This window comes from Lepisma saccharinum, chromosome 15 (genome assembly GCF_977018435.1).
Source record: "Lepisma saccharinum chromosome 15, izLepSacc3.1, whole genome shotgun sequence".
NCBI lineage: Eukaryota > Metazoa > Arthropoda > Insecta > Zygentoma > Lepismatidae > Lepisma > Lepisma saccharinum.
The window spans coordinates 50297167-50321721 of NC_139243.1; the positions used below are offsets into that span (position 1 = coordinate 50297167).

Sequence of the window (24555 nt, forward strand, 5' to 3'; positions counted from 1 at the left end):
ACCCACGATGACCCTCTTAGGAGAAAGACCCTCCCTTTCCTGTTACGATGGTGCTGCTAACTTCCCTTTTCTTTCTTTTCCCTTCTTATACCATTTATGCCAGCAGAGCAAAGTTCTGTGAGATTTGAATCACTACAATTAGTTGGCAAAGTCAAAATCTCATCTCGCACATGGATGCATATTTATTTCAAAATATCAATAATTATAATAATAATAATAATAATAATAATAATAATTGTTGCAGGCAGTTGCGAAGCATGGTTTTACGAAGGAGGCAAGCGATGTTTTGTACAATAGCATGCCGGGAGGAAGGGAGGGGGGGTGAAGGATGCGTTATATAGCCCAACTGGCCCAATCAGTTCATAAACAAAATAAAAGCAATTAATATGCCAAAATATTATACGTTTTACTCTTGTGCTCTTTACAAATTAGATATTTTTTTCTCAACCAATTTCCAGCCTTCAGTTTATTGAATTTTCTTGTAACATGTGTGAAAGATCTCACTTGAATTTGTGCGTAAATAATTTAGCAGTTGCCAACACTACTGACACTGACACTACTGGTTGCTGTCAACACTGGTGACGTAATTTGAGCTGGACCAAGCTGGATGCATGGTTCAGACATTCGACTGCCCGGTATCTTTGTCCCAAGTCCTGGTGTTCTCTGGGGTTGTAGCGAGTTGCAGTCTGCAAGGTAGCAAGTCGAAGTGGTCGTGTTGTGTATTACGTTTCTGCGTGTGTAATAGATTTTTGATGTGGAACTAAAGATGGATAGAGAAAAGAGGAGAAATACGTATTAGATTATTTCTAAAAGAAACAAAAAATGGAAGTTGAAGCTTCACCTTCCACAAATAGAACGTCAGAAAAGGTCGATTTAAGTTCAGAGGAATTCCATTCGAATTGCGAGAGTGAAACGTGCGAACTTTCAGACTCTTGATATTCAACAAGACGGCATAACAGAAGATATTGCAAACCTTGTTGCAACATTATGTCAAGGAACTGTCGAGGTAAGTGACGTTCATTATTTGATAGCAGATATATTCATAGACGGATTTAGAATTGTTTTTGTGGGAGGGCACAGCATGTGATGTAAGCATACAATCGTGTGTGTGCAGGGGAGGGGGGGTGCCCGCGTGTGTATGTCTGGAAGACGTGTGTAGGATGTCACCCTATATCACCAATAAACTTTCGCAGGGCGAGAGAATATAAAGATGAACAAGTTCCCTCAATGATTTCAGGGGCCTCATACGTATCCCGATTTAAACTTTAAGTCCAGTCCCGATTAACGTATCTGAATATAAAATGGACTTTACAATCATTTACTTTTTGTTTTGTTCACGAACCCTCGAAAAACGATATTACCTATCTTATAGATCCACCAAGGCATTTGAAACCCTGGCGTCGGAGCAGTGGCACTAGTGTCGCTAGTTAAAGCCACGGGGAAGCCTGTGGTTCACGTATTTTCCGAGGTCCCAGAAAGCTTGGTGCTACTATACAGTGTATATGTATGCAACCACATTATAAAATCAGTTTTATTATTTTGTAGGAAAGGGATAAAATTTGTATTACGACACGGGATAGACTAGATAGGCATCCTATTAACTGTAAATATTCCTTACAAATCTTCTGAATATTTCTCTTATACAAACGCAACAAATACAATAAGTAATATACGTGTGCAGTAATAAATTCATTTTCTCAAAGCATATTTTCTGGCATCAGTGGTCGAAGTAGGTGATGCTGCCTCCAGTTAAGAAAGTTTCACAAATCATACCCCCAAATAGAATAATTTTCATATTGAGCATCCTCCACCTACTGTATTGTTTCCATGTTGATCCATACAAGGATGTACCCCATCGTATTTCCAAAATCGATCAAATATCCCCTCCCTTTTCGGCTACGAATTTCTATTTCGAGCACTGTCTGGCAAGATTTTGTCGGGCTCAGTGACAGATCCTGTGGTGCGGTACTGGGCTTCGGAGGGGAAGGGGGGAGTGGCCCCTTCAACAGTTGGTTTCGCAGTTCCATAACGTTAACATTATACACAATTCCTCTCCATAGACCTAATATGAAAATGAATATGACACATTAATGACACTGTAGTAGAAAATGTTAATTACTGAAGGGGTTCGTATTTGTTTATCGACTGTCAAACAAATGTTTTGACCAATAATATAATAATACAATGCCAAAAATGTACACAATATTTAGCAAATCCATCTCCACAACAAGTACAATGTTGATTGAATTGATGTTTTAAATCCACTTTATGCACAGTAAGGCTAATAGGGACTGGGCCTAAAGTTTAAAGTGAGATCCGAACCACTATTAGCCTCCACCGGGTATTGAACCCGGAACACCTTGATTACAAGGCGACGACGCTCACACTGAAATGAAACTGTGGTATCGTCATCTTGCAGCAATGCAAAGACGTCCAGTAAATGCTCTTGAAGCAATTGATATATGCATTGAAGTAATATTTCCCTGGGTAAACACACGTTTGCACATATTATGTACAATCCCGGTAACAACAACATCAAATGATAAATCATTCTCAACTTTGAGGCGTTGAAGACCTATCTTCGAAATACCATTTGCGAAGAAAGATTAAATGAGTTAGCTGCTCTGAACATTCACTGGGATATAAAAGTTACTTGTGACGACATATTGTCAGAACTCGCACAGAAACCTCGATGCCTAAATTTCAGAATTTAAATTCTTGAACTGTGGTACCTTATTTATTACTGTCTTTAAGACATCAAGTAGTCTTAATCTCTTTAATGTTGTTACAATGTTGAGTGTACATTTTTTTGTTTAAAAATTATATTTGAGCAATTAAATATAAAATATTAATAATTTGGAAATATTCAAGCAGGTGCTTTTATATGATGCAATAAAAACATGAAGCATCCATAGCAAATACATTGATTGCGTTCATTGGGGTAAAATCCAAGTATATTAATTATCTAATTTATTACAAGAAATTTGACCTGTGAACTGGAAAATGTATTGGATTCATAACCCCCCCCTTACGAAAATCCTGGGCACGCGCCTGTTTAGTGCAATGTGTGAAGGTAGGATTAGCCTGTTGCTAATCCATCACCTTCTTCCACTCCTCTGTTGATTTATAATTCTTAAGTGATTTCATTATTGCTTTTGTGCCGTTCCTTGCAATAATTATAATAATCTTACTACTCTATATTTCCAATAGATTTATTTAACTCTTTGCTGTTTAGGACTTCAAATGTCTGTTTATAGTTGATAAATATAGAAGTTCATGTTCATAGTGACAAATAACTAATCCATTGTTTCTCTAATAGGGTGAAATCTATGCATTTTTGGAAATCACTTGATGCTTCTCATTTCTCTTTAACACTGATTGGCTATTAACTTGCACTGAAAGCAGATACAGGTTCAGAACTATTTTCTGAATCAACAAGCCTAACCCCCAAAACCAAGAACTTCTTTCAATGAATGATGATTAAGTGATATTGATGAAGTACTCTCAGAATGAAATACTCGTTCATGCAAGATCTCAAACCAGGAAATAATATTTTTTGAGTAATCGAATGGGGAGAATACTGGAGATGCCAGAAATGTTTACCTTTGAAAGCAACATATTAGTGGAAATCCTGAATTCCAACCTCAGTGAGTTATTGACAATCTTCAACCACAATAGAAGTCCAATGTTTACATTTTTCAGGGAAGTAAGTTGAAAGAACTCAAGATGTTGGAAAATGTAAAATAAAAAAATAAAAAGTAAAGTGCTCCCCTGTGCTTAGCACCACACCATGAAGGCATATAGGGGGTGTGGGGGTAACGCCCCACACTTTCTTGATCCGGTCTTGAGTGGGGGTGATGTGATCAGCATCATACCCCCAGGGTTTCCCCCAGGCACCCATGTTATTCGACACTGGGTGGGCGCCGGGGCCACTTCCAATGTTAGAAAAGTTCCTGGATTTGAAAAATATCAGAATCATTTTATCAGTTTCAAAGGAATTAGTTACAAGTAATGAAATTGAAAGAAACACTTTACTTTCGAGGAATTGTAAGTCTAACTAGTTACTTTTAAAAGTAAGTAAACAGTTACTTTTTTGCCATAGAAGTAATATTGTCAACAGTTACTAATACAATGACTGTACAACACTCAAATTGTTTATTTGTAATTTTGGGGATAAGAGCTGAATTCGGCAACTCTTTTTCCAATTATGTGCCTTCTCTGGACACAAAGGTGAAGAGATTTTAATGGAATCATCTATGACAAGAAATTGGACTTCATTTCCATACCAAATTTAGAACATCCACACTTTATTTCAATTCAACATATCTTATTGCACAGAATTAGTTACTTTTCAAAATGAGTATCGGGTAAGTGTATCTCACTTACTTCTTGAACCAAATAACTGTAATTGCAACTTAGTTACATTTAAAAAGTAACATTCCAAACACTGGATTTTTATAGTATGCCGCTCTCACGACACCTTACAAATTGAGTGAATAATACGAGAAAAAATAAAGCCCAAAGATGTAAAATGTAAAACTGCATTATATCACACTTGAAATATATTATTCCTATTGTAAACATGGAATGATTTTAAATCTTAACCTCTTATCACTGCTTCTCTCAAACAGTAAGTTTCTTTGTGAGAGTGCCTTCCCTAATATAACTTAATCATGTAGTAATATTTCTTCTAAACATTATATAATTCATGTGTAAAATTTGGACTGAAATTGACAGAGTACAAAAACATATGCTTGAGGAAAAGAGACAAAAGGAGAGAGAGAGAGAGAGAGAGAAAGAGAGAGGGGAGAGAGAGAGAGAGAGAGAGAGAGAGAGAGTGAGGTAGAGTGAGAGAGACACAGAGATGAAGAGGCCAGAAAGAGAGGGTGGGAGGTTACCCAGTTAATTTCAAGTGTAAAAATTACTTCCTACCATCTCAGGTAACAAATGAAGAATCCATAAACTTAAAAATGTTTTGCAGCATAACGGCATACCAGGTTCGAGTCCTGCACAAGTCTTCATGTTTTACACTTTTCTTTTCAATAGAATAGTCTACCGAAACGAAGCATATTATGCTCCACTATTTACCACACTCTAATGTGTGGAAATGTTTTAGCATCATTATCAGCAAGGATTGATAAATGCATATGTATCATTATATTAAGTTGGTCATGAGAAAAAATTATATTTCTTAGATTTATATTTTGGAGTTTTTCTTTAGAACATCTATCACAATTGAGCTTTTCTTTGTTTGGGGGTAAAAAACTTTAACTCTGAATGGATTACATGCTGGTGGAATCTTTTCAATTTAATGTCATCACCTGGTATTCTACTTACAAACAGGTAATGCAGTCTCCAGTTTCTTCTTCCAGCTTCTTTCGTCAAATTACTGTATCAACTTCTTCCTGTCAAATCATCCAAAAGTGTTTTTCTGTTCATCCCCCAACACAGTGGTACCTTGTAATCAAGGGATCCCAGGTTCGATACCCCATGGAGGCACATAGTGGTTCTGTTCCCACCTTAAACTGTAGGTCTAGTCCCGATTAGCCTTACTGTGAACAATGTGGACTTAAAACACAAAATAAATCAATCAAACCCCACACACACCTCCAAATAACACTCTATTACCATTCTCAATATTATTTGTTTTTCTTCCAACACATGTCCTATACAGTTCCTTTTCCTTCTATCAATCACAGTTAAAGACTATCTTTACTCTTAAATTGCTTCAAGTATTTGTTCATTTCACATCATACTAATAAACGTTTCTGGAGTACCCCAAGAAAGTTGCTTAGATCACTTCTGTTATGAATATGAGTGTTATTTTAAATTTACTTGCATTAAAAAATTAAATCTGTAAAGGCCAACACTTGATCAATTAAACATGGTATAAACATTTATTCTGAGATATCATTAAAGATTCTCAGAAAATGTGCTTGAAATCCTTATTTTTCCTATTGTAAAAGTTGCAGGTACAGATATACAAATAAGCCAAACTTACAAATATCTGGGTGTAATGTACAATAATTTGGTATGCAAAAGAGCTTTTGGAGTATTGCACTTTCTTCCAGCTTAAATATTTTCTGCCAGCTAGTATTGTATTCAACCTGTTCAAATACTTATTTTTTTCTGCATTTAGATTATTGTGATTCTATCTGCTCTGATTAATTAGATGAAATGTTAAAAATACCTGCAATAACTTTAGAATGCCTTTCTTTACATTATGTATGAAAGGGCCATTCAACTCCTTTCTCAGAGTCCACCACACCTACAAAACCAACCTTGAACAAGTCACTGGCTTCTTCCAATGTCATTCTGTGTTCCCATCATTAGAGTCAAGTTGTTAGCATCTGTCTTACCCTCATTGTGCATTGTAAGCTGAGATATTTGATGACTTCGTTGAACTCATTTTTCCTCCACAGGGACAGATATTTATATTTGTCTGCTGTCTCTATGGTAGCATTATCTACAACAATCAAATTCATTATTTATATAACAAGCAACTCACCCAATCAACAATGATAATCAATTGAAATTGATTCTATTTAAAGATAAAAGAATGCTTATAAGACATGAAACAGAACTCAAGGAAATGATTAATGTGGAAAATCTTACAAAGCTTTAATATAACCTAGTTAAAGAACATTCCCTTGCAGTGCCAGCCTACTGTATTAAATATCCAATCTCGTTTTCTTGGAACACGTGCTGCATTTATGAACCACAAAACACTGCAGTGGAGGGATGGGGGTGCTGAGCAAGCATTTAGGGCCCTTGCCATGTCATTTACATACCAAAACATGTGTATGTAAAACAACAAATCAGTAATTTGTTCAGCACTATAGTGAAGAGAAGTAGAGACCACCTAATATTGCAAGGTGAAAGTACAGGGTGGCGCACGAAATGATACCCCATTTACTTTTTGAATGAAATTAATATTTATGTATTAATTTTAAAATATATTTTTTACTAGGAAACCTTAATCCATGGAGATTTACTGACAGAGGCTGTAGTTCACTGAATCTTCACCGTGGCGCTAGCAGTCCAGTGTAGCAGCATGGCTGACAAAGGAAGGCTCACGCCAGAACATCGTGCAGCAATAGTGCTGTTGTTCACGGAAACCAAAAGCATTGTTGGTGCACAGAGACGTTTCCGCCCCCAATTCAACACACGTTGGGCTCCAAGCAAGAGAACAATTCACAAACCCCATGAACAATTGCAGGTTCAAGGGACATTACTGGAACCAAAACGGCTGCGAGTGAATAGTGTCCGTATGCCGGAAAACATCGAAAGTGTATGGGTCGCTATGCAAAGAAGCCCCAGTAAGTCCTGTAGAAAAGCAGCTACCGAACTGGGTATATCGAGATGCTCTCTGCAAAGAATTCTCAAAAGTGATCTTCACCTGTAGCCCTATAAAATAACAGCTGTGCAGAAACTGACACCAGAAAAGATTCAGCGGAGACTGGTATTCGCTGAATGGGCTGAGGGACATATGGATGTTATCAACAATACGTGGTTTTCGGATGGGGCTCACTTTCACTTGGACAGAGTCGTGAATAGACAAAATATGCGATTTTGGGCTACCGACAATCTGCAAGTGCTCCATCAAAAAGAAAGCCATTCTCCCAGGATTACAGTGTGGGCCGCTATTTCAATGCATGGACTCATTGGACCATTCTTTTTCGATGACAATGTTAACAGTGAGCATTACCTGGACGTGGTTCGTAATCAATTTATTCCTCAGCTTCTTGTGAAGGATTTGCCATTTAACACACAATGGTTTATGCAGGATGGTGCAAGACCGCATACTGCCAATGTGGTCTTGGATTTCTTGCACGAGATCTTCAACTTCCACATTATTTCAAACAGGTTTCCAGAATGCTTTAATGGTGGTCAGTATTGGCCTCCCAATAGTCCAGACCTTAATCCCTGTGACTATTTCCTGTATTCCTGAAGGAAAGGATTTTTCCAAAACATCCAGAAAATCTCATGGATTTGAGAACATTAATTACGCAAGCTTCCACTGAAATTACAGAAGACATGTGTCGGAGGGTGATCAATAACTTAACTGTTCATTTGACTACAGTTGTGCAGTGCAATGGTGGTCATATTGAGCATGTTTTGCATTGAAACATTTTTCCACATTGCTATGTTCATTGCAATGTATGTTTTTTTTAAAAAATGTTGCTTAATAAAGTTTTTACACTAAAAACAAATGGGGTATCATTTCGTGGGCCACCCTGTATGGTTTTTATTAATTTTAAGATGTCTAAGATACAGTAGTTATCATTTAATAATTTCTGTTGAATGCTCCATACCACAAACAAATGTCTTGTTTGGACAAAAATCTCATTGGTAGAATGAAATTAGTACATACTTTGGGGGCCATCAACCTGGTGTGTTTACTTAACCATCACTTCCTACCCAGACTAATGCATGACAAACTAATAGCAAAAGCAGAGCAATTACAGAACTAATATGAAACAGGTATTGGTCCATCCTTCCCAGCTGAATTATCTCTTTAAACAGCTCTCAAAAGTGACTTACTAAAAATGTCATCTCCACATGATTTTGCAAAACTTATGTATGTAAAGTACAACATAATTCTACCTAGCTAGGGGTATATCAACCTCTGTGGCAGAATGGTTACAAGGCCAGTGGTTATAGGTTTGAATTCCCACCAGGACATAGGTGCTTTTATGAGTGTTCCTTCATCATTTCCATCCTATCATCATTCATCCTCATTAGACAAAAGTGGCAGAAAGTTGATGCCAAATAACAAAAATCAAATTTTTCCTAGGGTATATCTATCTACAAGTAAATGTCTTTTATATGAAGGGCCTTTAGTAATATGTTGCAGAAGGACCCAAAATTTGTAGATTCAACACTGCTTGGAATATACATATTAAAAGAATGAATGAACAGAATGTCCCCGTAATATTTGTATGAAAGTCAGCTTTTCTAAATATGAGAATGCTTTTGCATCATAATCCCCTGTGTTGTTGACTTAATATGAATTCTTGAGAAAGTCCTCAGAAAAAGAATGAATGAACGAGCTAAAACTTTGTGTGTGTGTGTGCACATATTGGTGACCAAATACTATGTTCTTGTATGTCCATCTTCGCTAACTTTCCATTAGAGTTGATTAAGGTTTGACATTTATGGATTTTAAATACACTACAAGATTTATGCAACATTTTATCATTGTTGATAATAGGTGCTGTAAAACAAAGTGTTTGTCTAAATGTATCATGAAACGTCAAAATAAACAAAATTTTTGAAGATAACACAATATGCACCTTGAGCTTAACATGTGGAGATACAACAATTGCTTTTTGCAAAAAAGTTATACCATTTATGATGAAGAAAAAAGTTTCGATAAAGTCTTACAAGTCAGAATCATCTATTACCATTTAACATTAAACAGTCTAGTCTATGTTCAAGTATATATACCTGTTTTAAGATTTCGGAAGAATTGTTTTTGAATAATATCTCTATCAATAAGAGACATACATTTCGACATGCTCATCATATAATTTTTTTTCTTATGAAAATAAAATTGTTTCAATTTTAGCACAGCAATCTCAGTAGAGGGGCATGTAATATTCTGAGAAGTACACTCACTGACATATCCTTTTCTTTTCCCGAACTCAGAATTAAATGAAAACTTACACACAACAAAATTTGTTTCTGGTTGTAGAACATAGAGTAGGCATTTCAGTTGATAAAGGACCTCCACAATATTTCTATAATTTTGAAACAGACTGAAAATCCAAGAAATCAAACTTATGCAATTTTAAATATATGAAACTTTTTTTTTCTTTTACTGTCTTCATTATGTATTCTAAGCAGAGAAGTGAAACTCTATATTTAATTTTGAGCCATTTATTTTTCAGAGACACTACGAGCAGAATTTACTTCTTCTAGATTAGAATGTCCTGGTTCTGAAAATTTCTGATGACCCTCCAAAATTTTTGAATTCCTTTCGAAAAAGTACTTTAGAGCAAAGCTCATGATAGAGTACTTGTTTTTTGGAGTACAACTGCTAGACCACAGAACAAACCTTTTAATATTTGAATGTTTTCAAGAATCATAGATAAAACTTTGACATCTGCACTTGCAATATGATTGGCATATCTCCCACCCATTCTTTCATGTCACAAAGCACAATATGTGTTGTTGTCAACAGAACAGGGTGCTGTTACATGTCACATTTTCTCCCTCTTACAATAAAAATTGAACACTGATGCTTGTGGAAGGCCTATAATTTTATGCAAATCAAAAGTAACAAAACATGTTACTCCATTAGAAGATATTTTGACACTCTCATGATGTCTATTTTCCCTTTCTAATTGGCTCGATAAATTTCTAGCATCTTGTTCAGTGAATGCCTAATTTCCTTCCATTTTCTTTAACACCCTTTTGTTAAACTCACTGTTGAACATTTTTCTGTAAATACACAACCTCAATGAATTTTCTATGTGTTCACAGCATAATTTAAACATTTTCATCACAGTTAAAAGTTCTTCTAGAGACTGTTGTTTTGTGTCTGAGTGGCAATAATGAGATTCAATGCATGAAAATATATTGATGGTTACTTGATTGCATGAGCCTTCTTGATAAACGTATCTGTATTCTTTCCTCCATGAATACCTACACTTTCGCTTATCCTTCAGAGCTAAATGATAATAGTGGATTCTTCATTCACTTATGTCTGAAGTTTAAGGGAAAAAAATCTTGCACATTTTCTCTGAATTTGCCACTGAAAGGAAGAAAACAATTGAAAATCAACTCTTTTTGCTGTTTTCATTTGCTGTTCGTTTGTGGGATTTCATTTGCCTATTAGCGTACTGATTATAAAATGCAAAAAAAAAATACGTATTCTGCTTATGCTGAATAGTATATTGTCATAACTACAAAAACCTTATTTATAATAATATAAAAATTGTTCTATGATGTCACATATCCTACATATTTATGTTACTCATCATGCAAAGTATTGCTACTTTGTATATGTCACATGTATCAAGTGTTAACTTGTAAGATGGTTTCTAAGACCCATAAATCTTCACACACTGAAAATGTGGTCTAACAACAGAACATCAAAGAAAGTATCATGTCAAATGGTACAAAATGACTGTGTTGATTGGCAATGGAGATTCAAAATATCATCCTACTCAGCTTACTTCATGCAGAAGCTGCAGTGGAGGAAGAAGACAAAATAGATCTGAGGCAACCCAATTCCACAATGCAACAAAGCTCTGTGTGTATGTCATTTATCAAATGGTGAGGAAATACACCACTGACACCATCAATAGGCAAGCCATATCATTTTAATATTCTGCATATTGCAGCCATCACTGCATGCATCCTTTACACTCAGGAAGACTTTCATTTGGAAGCTGGGAGAAGTATTTCTGAAGTAGCCACAAGGAAAAAAAGGGGAGATGTAGCATATTAGAAATGATAAGGTGGGAATCAGCAACAATACAAAGAAGAAGAAGCAATATCAAGTAGGTGGATTCAATAAGAATTAAGGTTTAAATGCAATGCATGGCATGTGGAAGAGCTGCGTAAGGATCATGTTCCAGGGAAGATAAGGTTATGTGCTTCAAGTGTGTGTAGAAAGCAAACCATTTTGTATTATAGTATCCTAAAATGTATGCAAAACAATGTCGCTACTCTACTTAGAAGAAAAATAAATATAATTTGTGTGGCTTCTTGATATTTTGTGTGTCTGTTTTGTGCTTGTGCAGCAGAAAAAAATGTTCTTTGTTTCATGTGTGTAACTAGCAAATATTGTATCATATTAAAGGTATAATATGTAACAATGTTATTCTAACAAGAGAGTTTTATGTCAGGTAATATTACATGGAGATCAAATTGACTGCTTCCTGTAAATCTAGGGTGGTAAATTTTTTCATAGTTCTAGTGTTAAGTCAACTTTATGCAGAAATAGCCTAATTGGAACTGGACCTACATTTTAAAATGGGATCTGAACTGCGTGACTCCACCAGGAATTGAACCAAGGACCTCTTGATTACAAGGTGACAATGATACAACTATGCCATCAGAGAGGCCCCTCAAGAAGTGTGCCATGGAACAAACAATGGTAATCAGATGACATAAGGAAAGGCCATATACTGGGTAGTATTTCCAAGCTATAGAAGTAATGAATTTTCTTCTAGACCAAACAAGACTTGTGGCATTGGACATTGTCACACTGCATGAGGACATTATATTGAGTCACCAATGGTGGATAACACTGAAGCAGAATATTCAACTGGATCAGAAGAGTTGGAATCTTTTGTAATTCTGTTGTAGAATGCAGTATCCCTTCAGCCTATATCCTGTAGATCAGTGTTTGGAAAGTTACTTTTAAAAATTTAACTAGTTACAGTTACAGCTACTTGCTTAAAAAAATAACAGTTACGCGTTTTAAGAAGTAACTCAGTTACAGTTTCATGTACTTCAAAAGTAACTGCAAGTTACCTTTACAGTTACTTTCTGCTGAAAATTTTCTTGCAACCAAATTACACAAATCGATCATTAATTGTAATATCTTATTTTGTGAAGACTAACATGTCTTTTACTTATGTTACTGGTACATAATATAAGTCTTCGTATATTTATATTTATTACAAAATAAAGTGTTCTCCTGTGCTTTGCAGGATGCCATGATGGCATATAGGGGGTGTGGAGTGAGAACCCCACACTTTTTTGATCATGGCCGAAGGAGGGGCTGATGAGATCAGCACCACGTCCCTTTCACGCTTTACCCCCACCCACCTCCAGGATTTCCTCCAGATACCCACTTTATACGATGCTGGGTGGGTGCTGGAGCCACTTAAACAGGTGGAAAAATCTCGATTCTCCCCCACCAAGGATCTAACCCAGGGTATCTCGCATGGTAGTCAGGCACCCAAATGACTTTTCTTTTTTTTTAAGGAATACCCTATGCAGTAGTATCCCCCATTGTTCACATCTTCTCAATTTTTACTTATGTCAATTTTCTATTTTCTGTATCCTCATTGGAACAAACACAAACATCCATGTCCGAAACGAACTAGAATCCGGGACTACTGACATATAGTGTGTTGTGCTAACCACTCTGCCACGGAGGTTGACCTGAGGTACTGTGACTTAAATATTTTGTATTTATTATCATTGTTGATCTTAAGGAATGTCCATTGGAGTGGGGGAGATTCTACAAACTGTATAGAAAGAGAGAGAGAGAGAGAGAGAGAGATATCACTCATGTAGAATATATTCTAAGAAGGGAAGTCTGTTTCGCATAAAGGGCGTGTCAGAGAGAAATAAATTTGTTGTATAATTTCAAGGGTTTATGAACCAGAAAATGATAAAAATTATAATGTAGTAGCCAGTGGCAGTGAATGGGTTCAAAATATTGCTTAAATATGTCTGTATTACACAGTGACACAACCACAGGGGGCAGGGTGGTCATTGCCCCCCCCCCCCAACCTTTGATGGAAGTCAACTCTAGGGGGGCAAGAAGGACAAACATTGATGGCCAAGGGCACCTGCAGGGAGGAGCAATTACCACCTTCGATTTCAAATTTTATGGAAATGAAAATACACACATTTTGTAAACTTTTCTTGCTTGCTTCGTTCGCATTATCTGCTTTTCTTGTTTTCACCAAGTTCACAGCTGTAGCTAGGGGCGGCGGGAGTCGGCCATGGGCTCCGAATGATCTAAAAAAGAAAGTTGTAAAAGAGAGAATGCCATGGCATCCAGTGAAATTATTTGCACCCTATTAAATCAATATTGTTTTCAATTTTTCAAAAATTGGATTTAAAAATTTTCTTGCTCGCAATCTGCTTGTTTTCTGTATTGTATTTAAATAATATGTGTTGTATATTTGCATTGAATAAGCTTTGAATACGTACAGAATTTAGTGTTAGCTTGTTGCATAAGTATTTTCTTATTTTATGTCTCTCCATGTTGCATAAATGTAAAACATATGTTGTACATGAAAGTTACACATATATCTTCGGAATGCATTTATCATTCATTTTCTGCCATTTAAAAATACAGTTTCTGTTTAGCTAATGCGAAATTTACGGTGTTGAAAAAATATATCAAATCGTTTTTTCAAAACAAATGCTTTAGTACAGACTTCTACACCCTTTAATCGTAATTTATGAGGATAATAACTACTACTACTAGTAATAATAATAATGTCATTATTATTATTATTATTATTATTATTATTATTGGTACGTTTATCCTGGAACTCACCTCCCCTCAGATAAAAATTTGTGGTTGCACCTCTCGTAATATATTTTACCACAAATGTTATCTGGCAAAATAATTTGAGTAATTAATTCAGCGTAATCGGGGGGATATTCTACCTTTGGGGGGGAGCATGGGCCTTGGGGGGATGGGCACCCCTGGCACTAACCACTCTATTAGGAGGACTGCGTGTTATGCTTTCAACACCCGTTTGAAACAAACAAATACTTCTCTCTCTCTCCCTCTCTCATTCTCTCTCTCTCATTCTCTCTCTCTCTCTCTCTCTCTCTCTCTCACACACACTCTCTAGCTCTCTCTCTCTCTCTCTCTCTCTCTCTCTCTCTCTCTCTCTCTCTCTCTCTCTCTCTCTCGTTTTTGAAAAATGCAAAATAATTTGTTATTCAGTTCTGTGTTATTCTGTTATTGATTTTAAATGTTTCCACTTTTTCAATGTTGACTATTTCAGCGTAAAATTGCCATTTGTGCATTATCTGGAATTTGCTCAATAAATAAATAAATAGCATTGTTTTTGCTTTCTCCTTCATTTCTCACCATACATACATTTCTGACAATACGTTAAAAATTCACAACAATAAATTAACAACCTACAAGACAACAATAGGTATAACTCAGACAACAGAGTAAAATGATGCCAGATGGCAGTCAGTGCTTCTTTAATACAATTCAATCTGGATTGGAAATTCAAAAGTATTCAACGCTTAGAGTACAAAGTGCACGTCCTTTTGCAGGAGCAGTTAAACAATGGACACAACGTGAAGGCCTGAAATATTGTCACTTAGAAATACAACCAATCAAGCATTGCAAAGTGATGGAACTACAAGGTCCAAGAAAGGGTACATTCAGGTAAGTCAATTAAGTATTACGTATGCTCGAAATTATATAACTTAGATTCGAATTAGCAAAATCGAGAATTATAAAATTCTTTTCAATTTTCGGGTTTCAAGTATAAACAGTGATATATATTTGCATGTTTATAAAGCCAGATAACGTGAAAACAGTACTTAGGTAAAGGGTAATATTTTTGATGAATCACAGAAATATTCCGACATGTCCATTCAGGGAAATTTTAACACACTTCTCATATTACATCAGTGTAAGAATGTTCTACATTTCTAGCTACTGTGTATCATCAATATTTTTAACTATTATGGAAAATAAATAAAACAGAAACTGCAAAGTGATATCGAAGTAGTATCACATCATAAGTTAAAATGTTTTACACATATTTGTAATAATATATAACAGTGCTGTCCATAAACTATTATTTTTTTCTATCTGGAGAAAATTTGAATTTCAATACCAGGTTCGGCCATCGGCCTAAAGTTAGGCAACACATATAACCCATTTGCAGTAAAGTTAATATTTCAGGATCTAGATGCTCACTTGTATTGGCGGTGACTGTACAGTGGGATGTATAAGTAGTAACAAGCAAATTGTCCACCTCACCATACTTCTTCTCATTGTTTTAGTCAATGATAGCTTCAAGAATTGAAACCAAAAGCAGCTGACAAACTCTGTATGCAACTACGTAAATGCTTAAAAACGTGTGGTCCCTGGTTTGAATCCTGCCAGGGCTTGGTTGTTTGTGAATGTCCATTCATCAATTTCATCATTTTATCACTCATCCCCATCTTCACAAATTAGCCAAGAAGCACAAAACGCCAAGTAAAATAAACTAAATCAATCAATCAATTAAAAACGTGTATCATGCATGGGAAAATTTAACGAAAATAGCCGTGGAAAAATTGCCTAGAAATACTTATGCATCACACTGTATATGAACGAAGGAGATGTTCACAAGTCATTGAAGGAATTTCTGATGTCAAATAAGTTTTGAAAACAAAAAAGCACCATTCAAACTGGTTAAACTTACTGTTTCAACAAGGCGACTTGTAATTGTGTATTATATAGATAGTAAGTACAGGGTAGCTCAAAAGGACGGGAAAATATTGAATGGAGATTAATAAAAGAGAGACATTTAGTGAAGCCAGTGAATTGTACAGAGCATGCCATTGTTGAATTTGATACCGTTAAGTTATTCCTTGATGATAAGATCTGAGAGATGACCACCTTCTCTGCGGAGACATTCCTGTAGTCTGTGAGATACATTTTGCATTGTGAGAGACGTAACATTGCAACAGGAATCCTGGCAATTTTCTCTAGTATTCGTGTCTTAGGATCTTTTGTCATAGCACGCTCGCTCTTGAGATGATACCACAAGAAGAAATAACTTGCTGAGATCAGGCGATCTTGGTGGCCAGGCAATGTCACCTTTCCTTGAAATATGCTTTGACGGCAAAGGCACGATGCACATCACTACACTGCTTCATGATTACTAAATGAGAAGACGTTGTGAGCAGTTTTGATTGTTGTTGCTTTTTACTGTGGACCCCTGGCAAGGGGTTATTTCCCACCCTGTATTTGTCTTGTGTAGTATCGGTGGTGTGTATGTATGTGTCTTGTGTTGTAGTTGTGCTGTCTAGTATGTTTGTGTAGTAGTTGTGCTTTCTAGTAGGTTTGTTTTTCATAGTAGTTGTGCTGTCTAATTTCCTTGTGTTTGTCTTGTGTAGTAGTTGTGGTGTGTTTGTGTTTATATTGTGTTATAGTTGTGAAGTGTTTGTGTGTGTCTTGTGTAGTAGTTGTGCTGTCTAATGTGTTTGTGTTTGTCTTGTGTAGTAGTTCCTCCATTCATATTGGGGGTTAGGCGTAGAGCTGACAACTCTGCACTGTAAAAAGCCATGTCAAGAATCAGCAATATAAGGCCATGGATGTTCCCAAGGTAAAATATTCCGGAGGTAAAATAGTCCCCCATTCGGATCTCCGGGTGGGGACTACTTTGGGAGGTCCCTGGACTAAGGATAAGATCTACGTTAGGAATAAGAAAAATATTAAATTAGGCACCTGGAATGTTCTGAGCCTTTACCGGCCGGGGGCATTTCAGTGTACAGTTAATGAGATAGTCAAGTATAAATTAGATGTAGTAGCTGTCCAGGAAGTTAGGTGGCCAGGAGAAGGGAATTGTAACACTAAAAATTATACTTTTTTCTATGGTGGTACTGAAAATCATAATTTTGGAACAGGCTTTTTCATAAATAATAGAATTATCTCGGCTCTTAAAACAATAGAATTTATTAATGATAGGATATCATATGCAGTTTTACAGGGTAGGTGGTGTAAAATTATTTTAATAAACATACATGCACCAACGGAAGATAAAGATGATAATACTAAAGATGATTTTTATACAGAGTTAGAACAGGTCTTTGATAAATTTTCTCAGTATGATATGAAAATTCTGTTAGGTGACTGTAATGCACAGATTGGCAAAGAAGAGACATTTAAACCCACGATTGGTAAAGAAAGTCTTCATGAATTAAGTAATGATAATGGTATAAGATTGATTACTTTTGCAACCTCAAAGAATTTAATTGTGAAAAGTACCACTTTTAAACATAAAGATATCCATAAATATACCTGGTCTTCTCCAGATGGTAAAACTCATAATCAGATAGATCATATTCTCATTGATAAGAGAAGGCATACTAGTATAATTGACGTTCGTACACATAGAGGTGCTGACTGTGCCAGTGACCATTATTTAGTAATTGCTAAATTAAGAGAAAGACTCTCAGTGATAAATCATAAGCAACAAAATCTAAAAGTTCTAAAATTTGATACAGGAAAGTTTACTGATGAAAGAATTAAGAAAGATTACCAAATTAAACTGTCAAATAGATTTGATGTTTTGCAGGATTTAAATGATGATGAAAATATAAATGAAACAGACGTAAATAAGAATTGGGAGCACATACATAATGCAATAGAATCAGCAGCTAAAGAAAGTATAGGATACCATAAACCGAGAAAAAGTAAGCCATGGTTTGATAATGAATGTCATAATCTAATAGAAATAAGAAATCAGGCTAGACTTAGGTGGTTAAATAACTCTGATGATACAAATCTAAACAATTATAATAGAATAAAGCGAGAAGTTAACCGCACGTTTAGAAGTAAAAAAAGAGATTACTTGAAAAGCAAAATTAACGAAATTGAAACAAACCGCAAAAATAAAAATATCAGAGATTTATATAAAGGTGTAAATGAGTTTCGAAAGGGGTGGCAACCTAAAGTAAACTTGATAAAAGATAAAGACGGTGATTTTCTAGCTGACCCAAGCGATATTCTAAATAGATGGAAGAACTACTTTAATGACCTTTTAAATGTCCATGTAGCAGATAAATCAGAAGTGAATGAAGTACACACAGCAGAACCTTTAGTCCCAGAACCTAACTTGACTGAAGTTAAAGATGCTATTAAAAGGCTAAAGAATAACAAAGCATCTGGCATTGATTTAATACCAGCTGAGTTAATTAAATATGGTGGAAATTCATTAATTTGTCAAATTCATAAATTAATTTGTTTAATATGGAATAAAGAAGAAATCCCTCAACAGTGGAAAGAATCCATAATTGTTCCTGTGTTTAAAAAAGGTGATAAAATGAACTGCAATAATTACCGTGGAATTTCTCTACTCTGAACAACATATAAAATATTATCTAACATTATTTTAACAAGACTAACCCCATATGCTAATGAAATTATAGGTGATTATCAATGTGGATTTAAACGCAACAGATCAACTACAGATCAAATTTTTCACATCAGACAGACACTTGAAAAAAAGTGGGAATATAATCAACATGTCCATCAGCTATTCATTGATTTCAAAAAAGCATATGATTCGGTCAAAAGAGATAAATTATATAATATATTAGTAGAGTTTGGAATACCTAAGAAGCTTGTTAGTATGATAAAAATATGCACCAGTGAAACAGAAAGTAAAATTCGTGTGGGTATTAATATGTCTGACAAATTTACAATTCATGATGGGTTAAAACAAGGAGATGTATTATCTCCATTGCTCTTTAATTTTGATATAGAATATGCTGTTAGGAAGGTAAACGAAACTAAAGAAGGACTAAAATTAAATGGTGTGACTCAGTTGTTAGCATATGCAGATGATGTAGACTTACTGGGGGATGATGTGAATACAATTAAGAATAATGCTAAAATATTTTTCAAAACTGCTAAAGAGATAGGTTTGGAAGTTAACAAAGAGAAAACTAAATATATGCTTACAGGCCGAAACCAAGTGTTAGGTAATAATCAAAATCTAATTATTGATAACAACTCGTTTGAAACAGTTTCCAAATTCAAATACTTAGGAGTAATATTAACAAATGAAAATTATATTAATGAGGAAATAAAAAGTAGGCTTAATTCAGGAAATGCATGTTACTTCTCTCTTCATAAACTTTTGTCTTCTCGTTTAATATCTAAGAATCTAAAAGTTAAAATATACAAAACCGTAATTTTGTCTGTAGTATTATATGAATGTGAAACTTGGTCCCTTACATTGAAAGAGGAACATAAATTGAGAGTATTTGAAAATAGGATCCTTAGGAAAATATTTGGACCTAAAAGGGATGAGGAGACAGGTGAGTGGAGAAGGTTACATAATTTAGAACTACATAATTTGTATTCATGTCCAGATATTATTAGAATAATTAAATCAAGAAGACTTAGGTGGGCAGGCCATGTGGCACGAATGGGAGAGGAAAGAAGAGTTTTCAGGATTCTTGTTGGGAAACCTGATGGTAAGAGACCAGTAGGAAGGCCAAGACGAAGATGGAGGGACAACGTCGAGATGGACCTAAGGGAAATCGGTAGGGATGGAAAAGAGTATATAGATCTTGCTCAAGATAGGGACAGATGGAAGGCCTGTGTTGCTGCAGCCATGAACCTTCGGGTTTAAGAAGGCTAGAGAGTTAGTTAGTTAGTTAGTTGTGAGCAGCTTTGTATATGCCTTTCAGTGCTACCAGGGTTGCCAGGATACGAATCAAAATTTCCTGTTCTTTTGAGTCACCCGGTATAGTTCACGAATGTACTTAAAGACTGTCAGAATACAAATAACATGTTCAGCTGATACTTTAATGTATCCATCGATCACTTCATCGATCAGTTTTATTTACACGAAGGATGCTCTGCAAACTAAGAAGCATGTCTGACAAGATAGCACAGTGTGCATGAAAACAATAATTCGAATCTTCTATTTTTGGAGGAATTCAGCACCACTAGAAGATAAGTTTTGGTTTAAATGTCTTCTCTTGTATTGCCTGATCAGAAAATAACAAAGTATATGTTGGGTATTTTCTAGTTCTTTAAAAAGCAACTCAGTAAAAGATGATATTCAGTGAACAAAATCCTCCAGAATTAATTGCGCCATATTTCGGGCAAACAGATAACATCCCACGTTGAAAACATGTCTGGTAAGCATTGTGCTTTTTGGTCTTTGTCGAAGTGATTGAACAAATGATTACAGTGATCATATACAGGGTGATTCAAAAGTCTCTTGACATTTTAATCAGAAATCATTTCATTGACAAAATTGATAGTACTGCTGAAAAGTACTCTGGAACAGAAGACAAACTGGGTACATATCAATGTGGTGGCCCTGTAAGTCTAAGCATAGCATCCACCTCTTTTGCGTAGACCGGAAGACATGCTCCAAAATATTTTGCGTGATCTCCCCTGTTGCTGCAGCTACTCCATGCGTCTATGTTGTTGATCTTTACTTGGTACATTCTAGACTTAATGAAACCCCACACAAAAAAATCTAGGGGAGTCAGGTCTGAGAGCAAGCCGCCCAAAGTCTTGCTGAGCCACGACCTACCCAGCTATCGGGGACGTAGTCCCAAACGATTCTGGCGAAATGGGGTGGTGCACCATCTTGCTTGAAAAGAATAGTGTCCTTCATCCCATCCTGAACACCATTCATTAGCCATTAAGGAAAATGTCACGAGAATTTTGAATCACTCTGTACATGTACTTTCTACCTGTTCCGAAGTTATACAGGAATGGTGAAAAGTGTGTAAAGTAGTCAAAAACAAATTTTCTGACTGTACTTTTCTTAACACTAAAATCTGTTTGCCCGATTTCTTCCCAGCGTGATTACGTCACGTTGAATATCATCCATTTTAAATGAAATCAGCATTCATTTTCATTCACAGATAACATCTGTCTCATATTCACGGTAAAGTCACACATATTTCTTTGTTCGGATGATATAAATACAATTAAGAATAATGTTAAAATATTTTTCAAAACTGCTAAAGAGATTGGTTTGGAAGTTAACAAAGAGAAAACTAAATATATGCTTACAGGCCGAAACCAAGTGTTAGGTAATAATCAAAATCTAATTATTGATAACAACTCGTTTGAAACAGTTTCCAAATTCAAATACTTAGGAGTAATATTAACAAATGAAAATTATATTAAAGAGGAAATAAAAAGTAGGCTTAATTCAGGAAATGCATGTTACTTCTCTCTTCATAAAATTTTGTCTTCTCGTTTAATATCTAAGAAACTAAAAGTTAAAATATACAAGCAAAACAGTAATTTTGCCTGTAGTATTATATTGGTGTGAAACTTGATCCCTTACATTGAAAGAGGAACATAAATTGAGATATGAAAATAAGATCCTTAGGAAAGTATTTGGACCTAAAAGGGATGAGGAGACAGGTGAGTGGAGAAGGTTACATAATTTAGAACTACATAATTTGTATTCATATCCAGATATTATTAGAATGGTTAAATCAAGAAGACTTAGGTGGGCAGGCCATGTGGCACAAATGGGAAAGGAAAGAAGAGTTTACAGGATTCTTGTTGGGAAACCAGATGGTAAGAGACCTTATGAAGGCCAAGACAAAGGTGGTGGGACAACGTTGAGATGGACCTAAAGGAAATCGGTAGGGATGGAAAAGAGTATATAGATCTTGCTCAAGATAGGGACAGATGGAAGGCCTGTGTTGCTGCAGCCATGAACCTTCGAGTTTAAGAAGGCTAGAGAGTTAGTTAGTTAATCTGTATTTGACTCAAATAATGTTCAATGAGATGGATTTCAACAGTCTATAGATCCCAGCCACAAGCATTTATACATTTCATATTGATTTTCAAGAAGGCTCATCTTGCAGTCTTGCACTTCATTTTGCAAGAGTAGGTCATAAGTTCGAGGCAGGAAACTGGTATAGGAGGTAGCCTTGTCCACTGAGGTTTGAGACAACCTAATTCCCATTTCCAAGTATCTGGGGGCAATGTCAAAACAATAGTTTCCCTCTCTGATTGAAGCCAAATCTTTGTCTAGTAGTTTGCACTTTGCACATGAAGCTCCAGAGCATCATGTGTTGAAGGAAGCAGTTCCAGGGCTGTCTTGCCCTTCGTGAACATGTTTATTTTTGCAATGCTAACTGTTTTCACCCCTGGACTTCCATAGAGGTTGCAAATCAACTATTCAACCAGCCTAAGCTCACCTTCACGTCCAATCACTTCTACCAGGTGTGGGTTTCTCAAAGAACATTTTTCAGCAGGCATTTTTCCACAACCACTGAATGAAGAGGTTTTATCACAACCTATAACTGTGTGGAAACTCAATGGGTTATTTCTCACAGCATCAGGAAGTTTTCTTTTTTTCCCCTACTTGACAAATTAGAATGCTTCTTTGCAGTCCTGGAAAACACCCACACACTTCACTTGCTTTAGGGGCACTTAAGTGCAAAACAAGCAGCATGACATCTGTATCTCTACACATCACAAGAATTTGTTGAAAGCCCATACCCAATGCTTCAGAGGCATGAAGAGTCAACCTTGTGCCAACTTCTTCATGATTACCATTAAGCTTGAGGTCATCTTTGTGTCTCCGGGTTGATTTTGCGCCAGTGTGGTCCACGAATCCACCTACAGTTTCATGGGATCGATGAACAAGTTGGAGAATCATTCCAGAAGCAAAACTTCAACATGAAACTTGATGAAAACTTGAAACGACATTTAAGGTCAATATTTTTGGTAGCATCCATCCTAGATTTTGTGTCAGACCTATGACGGATTGAGTTAGCATGGATGCCTGTCATTAATATTCCATGCGGGTAAAAGTCACAATTCTGGTCTTTGGCTGGCCTATTATGTCCAATACAGTTTATTTTCCTTCAATCAATCACTTTTAAAGTCCATCCCTTTTCCTAGTACAGCTTTACTAATATATTCATTTTAACTTTTTAATTTTCGCCTCATTCTCACCTTACAACAAAATTTACTTATATGCATCACTCTGCCGATCATCACAATTACTATCACATTCCAGTGCAGTTTCAAAATCACCTTCTCTTACCTTCGCATTATCACAATCACCAAGAGACCCTTATGACTGATGGTAACATTTTCATTGCATCCACTATCACTGCTAAAGAGCATAGAACGAATGAATTTAGATTTTTACAGATCTTAACCCTAAATTCTCTAAACACACTGGGCTACCATGGACCCTAATGAGATCTGTTACTGCGTATCTCACAGATACTATCAGCCTACTAATCCCTGAATGGGAAGCCAGGTGGAAACTGTGGTCATCTGTATACAGACAACGAGGGAAGCAGCTACTGAGATTCTTCGAACCGCATGCCTAATCGTGTCACATGTACGATATCTCTCAGATACACAGCGATAGATGGTGGTTTAATTCCAGGTCCATTTTAGACCATACTGATAAATGCTTGTGGAGTGCCTCAAGAAACTTAAACCACTTCTGTTATGATAAGTGATCTTGAGGAATAACTTGCATTAAAAATTCTGTATGTAACCACATCATCTTGATCAACTAAACAAGGAATGCAAATTAATCCAATGAAAACTAAGATATCATTAAAGATTCTCAGAAAATATTCTATGTGGTTGAAATACTATTCCCCCTATTGAAAGTATTGTATTTATCTGTTCTAGTGTGTATTTTACTGAATGTAGAGAAAGTGCTGTTAGAAGTAGATATCTTTAAATTACAGGCAACACCTCAAATCTTTCACTTGCTATGGATGCAAAGTGCTCAACACATAAAAAACCAACCTTCAAAAATGGATGTGATTCTTCCAATGACATTATGGATTCTCTTCATTAGAGTCAAGTTGTTTGCATCCTCCTCAACCTCAATGTACGCTACAAGCTGAAGAAGCTGATGATTTTGTTGTAGTTTTTTTTCATTCTCAGGTACAGGGATTTGGGTTTCTCTGCTGTCTCCATAGTACCATTATCTACAACAGTCAAACTCTTTATTACACATAACAATTAATTCACCCAATCAACAATAATAATCAGCTGACACTAGATATATTTAAAGGTAAAGCAGAGCTTGTAATACACGAATCATAACTCAAAAATTTGTTTAGTGTCTCCTACTG

The 24555-nt window shown here is 35.8% G+C and overlaps 1 long non-coding RNA gene across 1 annotated transcript; it reads right to left on the bottom strand.

Annotated features, from left to right (window-relative positions):
- Positions 1-498: 498 nt before the first annotated feature.
- On the bottom strand, positions 499-24313 carry LOC145999478 (uncharacterized). The gene is made up of 3 exons (XR_014443395.1): positions 24224-24313; positions 6282-6466; positions 499-760 (listed from the first exon to the last, which is right to left on the bottom strand). It is a non-coding gene; the product is annotated as an uncharacterized LOC145999478 (long non-coding RNA).
- Between the last annotated feature and the right edge of the window lie 242 nt (positions 24314-24555).